This window comes from Haplochromis burtoni, unplaced genomic scaffold (genome assembly GCF_018398535.1).
Source record: "Haplochromis burtoni strain Fernald_Lab_line unplaced genomic scaffold, NCSU_Asbu1 Contig_451, whole genome shotgun sequence".
Lineage (NCBI taxonomy): Eukaryota > Metazoa > Chordata > Actinopteri > Cichliformes > Cichlidae > Haplochromis > Haplochromis burtoni.
Window position 1 is genome coordinate 392966 of NW_024582812.1, and position 11266 is coordinate 404231.

General features: G+C 41.2%; 1 protein-coding gene and 1 non-coding gene across 5 annotated transcripts in view; one reads left to right on the forward strand and one right to left on the reverse strand.

Annotated features, from left to right (window-relative positions):
• sfmbt1 (Scm like with four mbt domains 1) overlaps nt 1–11266 on the forward strand; it is a 43418-nt gene that overhangs the window by 11047 nt on the left and 21105 nt on the right. For 2 of the 4 annotated variants that reach the window (XM_014341094.2, XM_005945469.3), the window contains exon 1: nt 10459–10637. The gene's annotated coding sequence lies outside the window, so the exon portion shown is untranslated. Of the gene's footprint in view, nt 1–1796; nt 1966–2699; nt 2732–2876; nt 2963–3358; nt 3489–3616; nt 3718–3816; nt 3902–4422; nt 4548–5313; nt 5488–6060; nt 6153–6283; nt 6347–6508; nt 6648–6861; nt 7051–7144; nt 7274–7431; nt 10638–11266 lie in introns of those variants that run through there. The other 2 variants (XR_006052900.1, XM_005945468.3) reach the window with 2 other exon arrangements.
• On the reverse strand, nt 264–335 carry trnae-cuc. Its single transcript has one exon. It is a non-coding gene; the product is annotated as a tRNA-Glu (tRNA).

Genomic DNA, 11266 nt, shown 5'->3' on the forward strand with positions numbered 1-11266 from the left:
TTCAGGGGTGACCACTGTTGAAGGCTTTGTTTGACATTCTTCAATAGCGTAAAAAAGGTGGCTTTGAGAAGTTGTTTATACTTTCTTGTAATTGTAATACCCAGGTAGGCGAACTGCTCTTTGACCACTTTAAAGGGGAAACCCGACAAATCTATTGGAAGCGCGTCTTCATTTAATAGATAAAGTTTGCTCTTGGACAGATTTAATTTATAACCAGAGACTTGACTGAAACGCGGGAGTAGTGACAATATATGAAAAGAGTTTTCCCTGACCGGGAATCGAACCCGGGCCGCGGCGGTGAGAGCGCCGAATCCTAACCACTAGACCACCAGGGAGATGTGCGCTCAGTGAAAGTTGAGATCTTTTCCGGCAACAGTCACCCACGTACCTCACCACCATTTTCCCATCTGTCTGCTCTGTTTGCTATACATCACCCTCTACTGGTAGAAAGGCTTCATTTTTCCTTATTTTTCTACAACCAGCCACAGATTACATGTGTTTATGAGGTTTGTGGAGCAGCCACGCTTCTACAGTGATTTGAAATAATCTGTCTGCCTCAGGCTGTTGATGATTAATCTGCATGCTGGTTTCACACCTCACACTGGTCTGGTCAGCTGACTAGGTGTGCCATGAAACCATTGCAGGATAAAACTAATCCTCTGGTGTCATTACAAATTTAGCCTGTGGCTTGGGCTGCAGTTCAATTATTTCTGACAAGGAACTGTAAATGTTTGTTTTTCTTAATACACCGCACTAGTGAGTTTACTAAGAACTGGGGTAAACAAACACCTACACTGTATTAATTGTTTTTGTTGATGTCTGTGGCCTAAATTAAAATGAAAAAACAGTCTGTGAAGCCCATTTAAGTACATTGAATAACATTCTTAATAATAATATTATTAATAATAGCAGAGCATTAGCTGGCTTCATGCTGCATTTAGGGTACCAAGTTGGTCCGGATGGCAAGGCCAGCCCGCATAGTCACTGTTAACACAACAAACATTTCGTGGTATTTCCAAACTGCGTTCTGTGTAATGAGAGTTTCAGTGTGGGAGTGGCACAGTCTGGGTTTGCTGTTACTGGGTCATGAAAACTCCATACTCTGCATCTTGTCTCCTTCCAACACCCTCCGTAAGTTTCCTGAAAAGCAGCCCGGAGTATTTTTAGGCACGTGTGAACAGTCATCAGCAGTATCTGCCCCCTCTGTCATTCTCTTTTCCTCTCACTCGCTCCCACTTTCTTGGCTCAACTTACCAAAGTGCTGTCCAAACAAACATCTGTCAGTAGACTGGCAGATAAGAAAAAAGTTTGTCCCTCACCTCATCACTCTTCCCACTTTCCCCCGTCTGTTCTGTTGTCTTTAAGGCGGCTTCTTTTTTTGAATTGTCCCAAAATGCCACCTCCCATCCACCCACATACCCCCCTTGTCTCTTCCATAGTTTCTGTTATGTCTTTGTTTACCACTCTCACGCCTCTTTCGCTGTCTTCTCTGATTGACTTTTGACCCCCACCCATTTGATTTGCATCAGTTAGAGCAGCTAATCCAGGGAGGCATTTTGCAGTGTTTAGCCTCCATTCAGCAGTGGCAGTAGCTCATGTCTCCCCTTTCCTTAGCTCATAAGGTATTCTTAACAAATAGTTTTCTGTTACAGTTGACAGTGATAAAATACACAGCGGCAACATTGATGGTTTATCAGCCAAACTGTTTGAATTTAGGTAACGTTTGACAGAAATTATGTTTCTAAAATTTAATGGACATGCAATTATTTGATTGTTAACTCTATCTCTCCCCACAGTGGCTGCTAGGCCGACCGTGAAGGCTCCTACTGAAGACGGGTTGATGACCCTGAACAGGAGGAGGGGCGCAGTCAAGCAGCCCAAGATTCTTGTCATCAAGAACCATGAGTTCACGTCCACCTTCTTCCACCAGCCCACCTTCTGCTCTGTCTGTAGAGACTTTCTCTGGTGAGATGCAAAAGTCCCTCTTTGTTAGATGGCAGCTGCCACTATTATTATTAAATCTTAGTTTTTCACTGGTGTATTTTTTTTTTAAAATCTCAGTAGAGTCTCAGAGTGAGGCTATGAATGTTTTTCCTTCCACTTTGTTTGAACGTGACTAATCCAGAGGCAGCTAGTTTGCCTGTCTGTTTGCTTGCTTTTCTGCTTTGCTTTGTGTGTGTGAGTGCATGCGTGTTTTATTTCACTGGTACAAGTAGTCCATACTTTCAAATGTCTTTCTTAAAAGATTGGTTATTTTGTTTTGCTTAATGGAGCAGTTTAAGGGAATTAAGGGGGGAAAAACCTGTAAGAGTGCTATTGTGAGAATGAGTCACCTCCTAGGGAAATCCCACAAGGCTGTTATATCAGTGTCAGCAGCACTAATCTGTGAACCAAACTCCTCCTTGTACTCAAACTTCAGTATTATCTATATCTTGTAAAACAGGGAGGAGGAAGTCTGAAGTTTATTGAGTCTGTTGTCTGACGCTGGTATTTTTACACCCATAGTTTCAATCTTATGACCTAAGATGGGAGGAGAATCTAGTTATCTCCACACGATATATCACTATCATCAGCAGTCCTACAATTAAAATCATCCCGTGTATCTTACTCTTTTACAGTATTAGCAGAGAATATTATAATATATTCTCTAAATTGGATATAGCTCAGCCATTTACCTTCTCCCTTTTTTCCCCATGCAGGGGGCTCAACAAGCAAGGATACAAATGCAAACGTGAGTGTTTCTTTGACTGTTACCAATTCATGTGGTGTCAGACTTACACACAAACACCTTTCACCTCCAGGAAAAGGGAAACCATCAAAGTTGCAAGTGAATGGACTGCTAACACAGTATTTATCGATTTGTCTATTTCACACAGAATGCAATGCAGCAATCCACAGGAAGTGCAGCGACAAAATCATTGGCAAGTGCACTAGAACAGCGACCAACAGTCGTGAGACTATGGTGAGCGAAGTTGTGTATGGACGAGTACAGTCACTCTGCTGGCTTCTTTTTATCATGGAATTGAGGATGATTTTGTATTTTATCTTGTAGTAATATATCAGTGATACACTATTATGTCAACTAAACAGTCATTTTAACACTATACTTTTTTTGTTTGTCTTTACATGACCACATATCTTTGACTCAAATGAATACTGAGCCAAACACATCCACCCAAACCTACAAACATCATCAGTATTGGATTCAGTGTTCAAATCAGTTGAAACGTGTGATTGCTTATTGTCTGTAGAAGTTCTGTGTGACTTTAGCTTAGACAGGCGAAACATATAATCTTGCGTGTTTTAATCGTCAGGTACCAGCATTCTCTGGGTTTAATGCTCTTCTATGTGTCTGTAGTTCCAGAAAGAACGTTTCAATATTGACATGCCACATCGCTTTAAAACTTACAACTACAAGAGCCCCACCTTCTGTGACCACTGTGGAAGTCTACTGTGGGGTCTGTACAAGCAGGGCCTTAAATGTGAAGGTAAGTCTGGTGTGTTGAGTTTCTTTGTTTGTTTTGTTGTTGTTTTTTATTTTCGTTTTTATTAATATATTTTCTCTCTGAATCTTTTCCTTTGCTTGGGCTGTTCCATTGTTGACTCCACTGACCAGACTGTGGCATGAACGTACATAGTGGCTGCACAAGCAAAGTGGGCAATCTTTGTGGAATCAACCAGAAACTACTAGCAGAGGCTTTGTCTCAAGTCTCCCAGGTTTGCACAGTCATTGGGTGAACATTGTATTAAAAAGCTAAGAAAAACTAATTAAAAATATGAAAGAATCTGTTGCCAAACTTATTTTTTTCTCCATAGAAATCTGTGAAGAAATCTGAGGACTCCCCTGCACCAGATATTGGAATCTACCAAGATGTCAGAAATGCAACAGTGGACCCTAGTGGTGAGAAGCTTTCATTGTAGCACTGACTGTAATACAAAGTTTTTCTAAAATGGTGTATCAGCTTTAGGGGACCTATTACTAGACCTGAGTGACGCTTTGTCTGCGGCATGCAGTTTTACCTCCTCTGCTTTTAAGGCCAGATGCTGTTTAAGCAAACTTTTGCAAGCAGAAAGTTTGAACAGCAGGTGGGAGAAGCTGCTGTGTCTGAGATGGCCATATTAACAATACACCCTCTAAATAACATAATTAAGAAACAAGAGTAAGAAAACACGGTGTAAAGCAAATCTGAAACTGTAGGTTTTGGATCAAAGCAATTGCTTGCAAATATAATAATGTCATTATCTGAATGCTGGGCATATTTAAAAATGCAGTGTTGAAACAGTCATTCCCAACATCATTCTTTCCTTATTAATTATGTCTTTATTATCAACCTTAAAATGACCTTTTTGCTGTTTCAGTTTGCGTGCATGTTTGTTTACGGGTTTGCATACTCATTTACTTAAAGTTTGCAAATTTTACAGCAGGTGGCAATGGGAAGGGTCCTAGCCCTAGCCCTGCCCCAGCCCCAACTACAGTTTCCCAGGCACGCCTCTCCCTCAACCAGCTAATATTCCACAAGGTTCTGGGAAAAGGCAGCTTTGGCAAGGTATGCTCCATGTTGCTGTCTTTAAATCTTTAAGTCTTTATCATGGACTGTAAGGCACCATAATGTTACTCAGACTTGCATGTGAAAAGAATGTTTGCTTAAGAAAATAAACTCAAAGTAGTCCTTCAATTGTCCACATGGGAATTTTTGCTGATGCTAACCATGAACTATTATGTTGGTAATGGGAGTAAAATATTTTGAAAAAACTGTATACAAAGTAAAAATTCACATGTTTTAGAAGACAAAACCATTACTAAGGAAAAGTGAAGATGTTTAAATTCAGATGAAGGGAACCTCTGAAAGGAAGAAACCTCTGAAGGGAAAAAAATCTCATGTGCTAATTTTTTTTTGTTAATTTAAGTCTATAACTAAAGCACATTTTGATTTACATGGCAGATGTAGTTTACCCCACTTTTGATCTTTAGTCTAGCTTATAAGATCTGTACAACCCCCCGCTGCTTCTGAAATGACTTCCTTCACTCTGCAATGGGAGCATTTGACTGCTTTCAAGCGCAATAACAAGTTGTTCATCTGTCACCACAGATGCCAGACATCATTTAACACACAGAATGATTTACAAGAAAAGGAGAAGGCAAATTTATTTATATCCAGTCCCAGTGTGGGCATTGTGGGCTCTGCAGTGAAGTGAAACATCTACACAGAAATGCAAAAACATAGCTCAGTTTGTTTTGTTATACTCTAGTTATGAAGCAGGTGTGATTAAACTGATGATGTTACTGACAGTAATGTGGTTCTGACACCCCAGGTGTTGCTTGCAGAGCTGAAGGGACAGAGCCTGTACTTTGCTGTGAAGGTCCTGAAGAAGGACGTCGTTCTCATGGATGACGATGTGGAGTGCACCATGGTGGAGAAAAGAGTCCTTTCCCTTGCCTGGAACAACCCTTTTCTCACTCATCTCTATGCCACATTCCAGTCAAAAGTAAGTGCACACATGCTAAACACCTCTGCTAGTAAAGTTCATAGAACATGTTCTCTGATGGGGAGTCGTCTAGGCTGCAGCAATAAGAGTCACAGTTCCAAGCTGTCATTAAAGGCTGCATCCTCAACAATTCAATTCTTTCAGTTTGTTTTAAAATAAACACTGTTTTAACAGCGGTTCAGTTCAAAGGAACACACAGCAGTGGTAAAATATTGAATTTATCTGCACAACAGCTACGGGCATAGAAAACAACACCTGTAATGCCTGTAAGTCATTATCTATATTAAATTTAGTGCCATGCAATAGTAGTAAGTAATAACTGATGAGAGCCAGTCAGGCAGCGAGCCTTGGCATCGATATAATTATTTTAAAAAGTTACTTTTTCTGCCTTTCAAGACTTAATGACCCTGTGTTAATATAAAACTCTTTTAAGGTTTTTGGAACTTCTTAATTGTCAGATTAGTGTGGACTCTCTGCGTACCGAGAAAATGGATTAGTGTGAGCAACTTACCCCGCTCTCCATATCTCCTTTACGTCTGCTGGTTAACTTACAATAATGTATTATTTGCACAGGAGCACCTCTTCTTTGTAATGGAGTACTTGAATGGAGGTGACTTGATGTTTCACATCCAAGACAAGGGACGATTTGATCTCAACAGAGCTACGTGAGTACATGGGGATAGAGTGTTTTAAAAAAGGAAGAAAAGAAAAAAAGCTACAAGTGTTGTATGAGTTATCATTTTCAGCGTCATTGGGTCTTAAATCGTACTAAAACTGTTATTTCCTCAACTTTTAGATTCTATGCTGCTGAGATTATAGTGGGACTGCAATTCCTCCACTCAAAGGGAATAATCTACAGGTAAAATCCCACAGGCTCTCTGTACTACTTCCTGCATTCTCTGCATTCAGTCTGCTACTGCAGCAGAGTAAACTGAAATTTCGTTTTAGATTACATGGCTTCAAACTGAATTTACTGTGACAGTCCTACATTGTTTAAATATCATCCTATATCTGTTTACAGAGACCTGAAGCTGGACAATGTGATGCTGGACAAGGACGGACACATAAAGATAGCAGACTTTGGCATGTGCAAAGAGAATGTCTTTGGAGATGTCAAAGCGAGCACATTCTGTGGGACACCAGATTATATCGCACCGGAGGTTGGTTTGCCCGGCTAAGGGTTCAATACCTTACTTTTCCATCAAAATCTTTCACCTTTTTATAAAAGCCACAATCTGTATGTCATTCAGGTGGCAACCTGAATTGTTTGTTTGCAGTCTCTTTGTAATACTATGTAACAAGAACAGAACACTCCAGACATCACATTCCCTCATTCTTCTTCTATGCTTCTGATCAATTTGTCTCTTATCTCAGATCCTGTGTGGACAGAAGTACACATTCTCAGTGGACTGGTGGTCTTTTGGTGTCCTGGTGTATGAGATGCTAATTGGTCAGTCGCCTTTCCAAGGTGACGATGAGGACGAGCTCTTTGAATCCATCAGGTCGGACATTCCTCACTACCCTCGGTGGATCTCCAAGGAGTCAAAGAGCCTGCTTGACCTGGTAAAAATATAAATGAATAAATTATTAGGCAGACATGCGTATTGTGGAATTATAGTTACATAATGAGATCTATTGTGTTCTGTTATTATTTCAGTTGTTTGAGCGAGATCCCACTCGCAGATTGGGTGTTGTGGGGGACATCCGAGGACACCCATTCTTCAAAAACATTAACTGGACAGCACTGGAGAGGAGACAAGTGGAGCCTCCTTTCAAGCCTAAAGTGGTATGGGCCTAAAATTTTGGTTTTAATTAACATTAGTTCACAGCTATTAATTAGAGCTGTCATTAAATATAATTGCTTGCCTCTAGGATATCAGATACCTCATCTTATTTTTTCTTTTTTACTTTAACCTGACTAAATGCCTAACCTCCCACCAACAGAAATCCCCCAGTGACCACAGCAACTTTGATCGTGAGTTCCTGAATGAGAAGCCGCGTCTCTCCCATGCTGATAAAAACCTCATTGATTCTATGGACCAGGCAGCTTTCGCTGGCTTTTCCTTCATCAACCCCAAACTGGAACCCATAATAACCAAATAAGAAAGTAAAAACGGCATCCTCAGATGGCTCATCACTTCCAGCAGGCTTCTTACCCAATTCCCTTTGTCTTCGTGTGGTGGAGGGCCTGAGCTTGACAATGAAGTTTTCTTTTGTTTTGTTTTTTCAGTTCCCCAAAAGAGGAAAAGATCAAATAAAACCAAGATGTTGTTGGAAGCTAAGTGTAATAATATCTCAGCTATCAAACTTGTACAGGTGTATAAAATAGTGTCTGGAAATTAAGGGAGTTTCATCAGAAACCAGTGTTACCATTATTAGTCTGGGGACAGGTGTGTATAGTAGAATATATTCAATCTTTGGGCACTTTTCTTTCCCTTTTCCACATGATCACACTTTGAATCTGTAAGTATCATTTAGTGTACTGTATCATAAATTTTTATTTACAGACAGAAATGCAGCACCTTTGTTTAGTCATAGAAATTAATACACCTAGCATTGCTTAGTCAAGCCGTGTTTGTGTTTGTGTGAAAGACAGAGTGTGTGTGGTGCATGCATAAGAGCCTGTGGGTGCGTGCAGGTATTTTTGTATGTAAATGGTGCCTCTGTAGCCAGTAACATTAACTGTTGGTGTACGAATTCTCAGCTGGTCCAGGTAAAGGTGCCGTGAATTTAAGTCTAGCTGAAATAAAGTTGTTTTTTGTTTTGTTTTGTTTTTAAATGCTAGAATTTACATTTTCCCTCATTGACTGCACTCTTGTTTAGAAACTAGACATGCATTACCCACAGTGTCACATTCACTTTAAAAAAATGCCCATGATACCCACTTTTCTTGTGTTATTTATCCAACACTGGTGTTAAAACTCATTCAGACTCAAGCACAGTGCAAACACTTGTTCCACACATAGCATTATGTTTTTCTTTGGGCTTGCAAAAGATTTCATGAAAGACTTGCAGCAGCCGTTCGGCACCATGCCTGTATGTGCTGAAGGACGTGCTTTTATGGGGGGGGTCACTGTAAGGACAGATCTTTAATATGTCTTATATTACTTGAATGCAGGAATTTTAACATGGAAATAATATTGCTGTATATGGAAGATTAAAATGTATGTTACTATGAGCTTTCTATAAGTTATGGGTGGACTTATTTTTTACTCTCCTCATCTTTTACATTTGATTCTGAATAAATATACTGTAAACTCCTGAGAAGTCATGCCCTTTCTTCTGCTTTAAATCCATTTTGCATCCCAGTTATTATTGGTACAGGTTAAGAAAACGTTTACTTGGTTCACGTGCACCTTTGTACTACTGGCATTATGTTAGGAAAAGACCTGTGGTAATTTACCGCCACCTAGCGATCAGGTGTTTTTATTGCAGCTTAAAGAAGGGTGAAAAAAAAAAAAAAGGCGAGGAAACGTTCATGCAGCGCGCTCGCCTTTTTATGACCTGTCCTCGTCCTCTGTCCCCCACCCCGCCCCGACGCATTTCGGTGTTTTAAGTCTTAGTGCAGACTGTGGACAAATAGCAAACAAGAGACAGGAAACTGAAAGCTGCACTGGGAGGCAAACGTGTTCAACTTGTTCGGAGATTTGCCTCTCTATGCAAACAGCCTTAAGCCTAATGCAGCGTTAAAGTTGCAGGCCATTTTAAAAAGAAAAAACGACCCAACCCAAATGACAAATTAAAAATAACACGATCAAAAAGATAAATTGAAAAATGCGGCACGGTTAACAAATACTTTCTCATTCAGCAGCAGATTTATTTGGGGAAACCCAAATTCCTTCTCGTCTAGTCGAAAGCTTTTAGTGCAAGGCAGCTCCACACTGGAATAAAAATCACCAGATACATTTTGGAAATAAATGCGTGCCCCCCTCCCCCAGTCCCTGTCACTTAAATTTATTCACGGCTCTGCGATTGTTTCGACTGTTTGTGCAAGATCCGATCGCCTTTCTGTGGCCAACATTTACTGTATTGTTTCCACCTGAAAAAGAAAAAAATAAACGCTTTTAAAAATATTTGTAGGCATCCGTAAGGCTGGGCCAAGTGAGCGGCAAAATGTGTTTTAGATACCGGGTGAGGCTTGAAGAGCTGAAGACGGGTTTATCGAAACGAGGTGTACACTTGTTTCATAAGGAAAGCGCCTTTCTTGCACAAAATAGGTAGACTTTGTGCGCCGCACTCAGTGTCAGCGCATATTTCCAGCAGTTTCTCCCGCCCTCTCCCCCCAACAAAAAAAGAACCACAAAAAAACCCACAAAAAAAAAATAAACGGCTTGGCATCCTTGCGCAGCTTGAGTATCCTGACAGCAAAGACGCGTAGAATTGTATCCTTCAGTGTGATTGTCCATTTTAAAAGTACGGGACGTATGTCAGGCATTGTCTGTGAGCTTATTTTATTTACTTAACAGATATTACAGTGAATGGAAATAAACCAACTCGAGGTCATCTTCAATAACACAGCCGATAGCCTACTTCAATACAGAATGAATTGCTTTTCTTTTGTAGCAGAAAAAGAAGCCTATTCCACTTATCGAAATTGTGTCGATTATACGTGCAATTAATTCCGGCTCAGCCATTAACTAAGTGTTGATTCCGCTGGGTATAAAAGAAGCCCTTTAACGGCTGGTGAGGCTGACCCTCCCCTTCTGTACGAACACGGCAAACATTTAGCTTTTTTTCTTTTATTTTTGTGTTATAGATAGAGTCTTCACTCCTGTTGTGTGTCATTTTTATTGTGTGTGTGAAGATGGAAGTCAGTGTGATGTAGCCAGGCTCAGAGGCATATAGGCGGCAGAACATGCGCAGTGGCCGCTCGTGCCATATTGGAATGAGGTCGTGAACGAGAACTACGTTAAGCTAACGGCACGCTGCCGAAACAAAGCCGGAAGTATCTGCGGATTAATCCTCGTCACAGCAAAAGCCCTGCTCGTTGCTCGGGCAACGGCTGTAAAGCGGTGGCTCGTGAAGGCGGTTTTATTGTGAAACGTCCCACCGGGGCCTCGGCTTTTTATTCGCGCTACGCTAACGCTGCTGAGAGCAAGCAGGCGGAGAGGAACGGCATCTAAAAAGCGACTTGGAAAAACTACTTAGCGGTAAGGGGCCGATTTTGCGACTAAATATTCACTTGGTACGCGTTGTTGCGCACAAATTCCTGGCGATGTTTTGTGCTGGGGTGGCGCATTCGCCTTTTTTCCCGTCTCTCAAAAAGATGAGTCGGGTTCGGTCGAGTGTAAGCGCCCTTATTGCTCGTCAGCCTGCTCTTATTGCTCAAGCCGTGACGTTCAGTAACTTGACTCGGACACAGGCGGTTTTAAACCATGTGTCCGAGGAGTCCCGCACGGCTGTTACACGCTTACCCTCGTGTTTTTTAATTTATTACACGGAAATTGAGCACATTTCTCCGGCTGCCTGTGTCATGTTCCGCTCAGTGTGAAAGTTAGACCGTTGGCGCTGTAGTCTCTCTCTCTCTCTCTCTGCAAAGCCATTGCGTTGATGGCCCATCTCTCTCTCTCCCTCTCTGAATGCTGCGGTTAGTCGGAAAAAGCGGCGCAATCTTAAGCTAGTTACAGTTCAAGGACCGTGTGGAAGTGTCCATGGATGTGCCCTCGTGTAACTCCGTATATTTGTACCGTGTTTAAGTCTTGCATAATGAAGGTTGCACGACCTCATCCGATTTGTGTTACTACCACCAAGCAGGCTGCATAAACTAACTGCCCCCCCC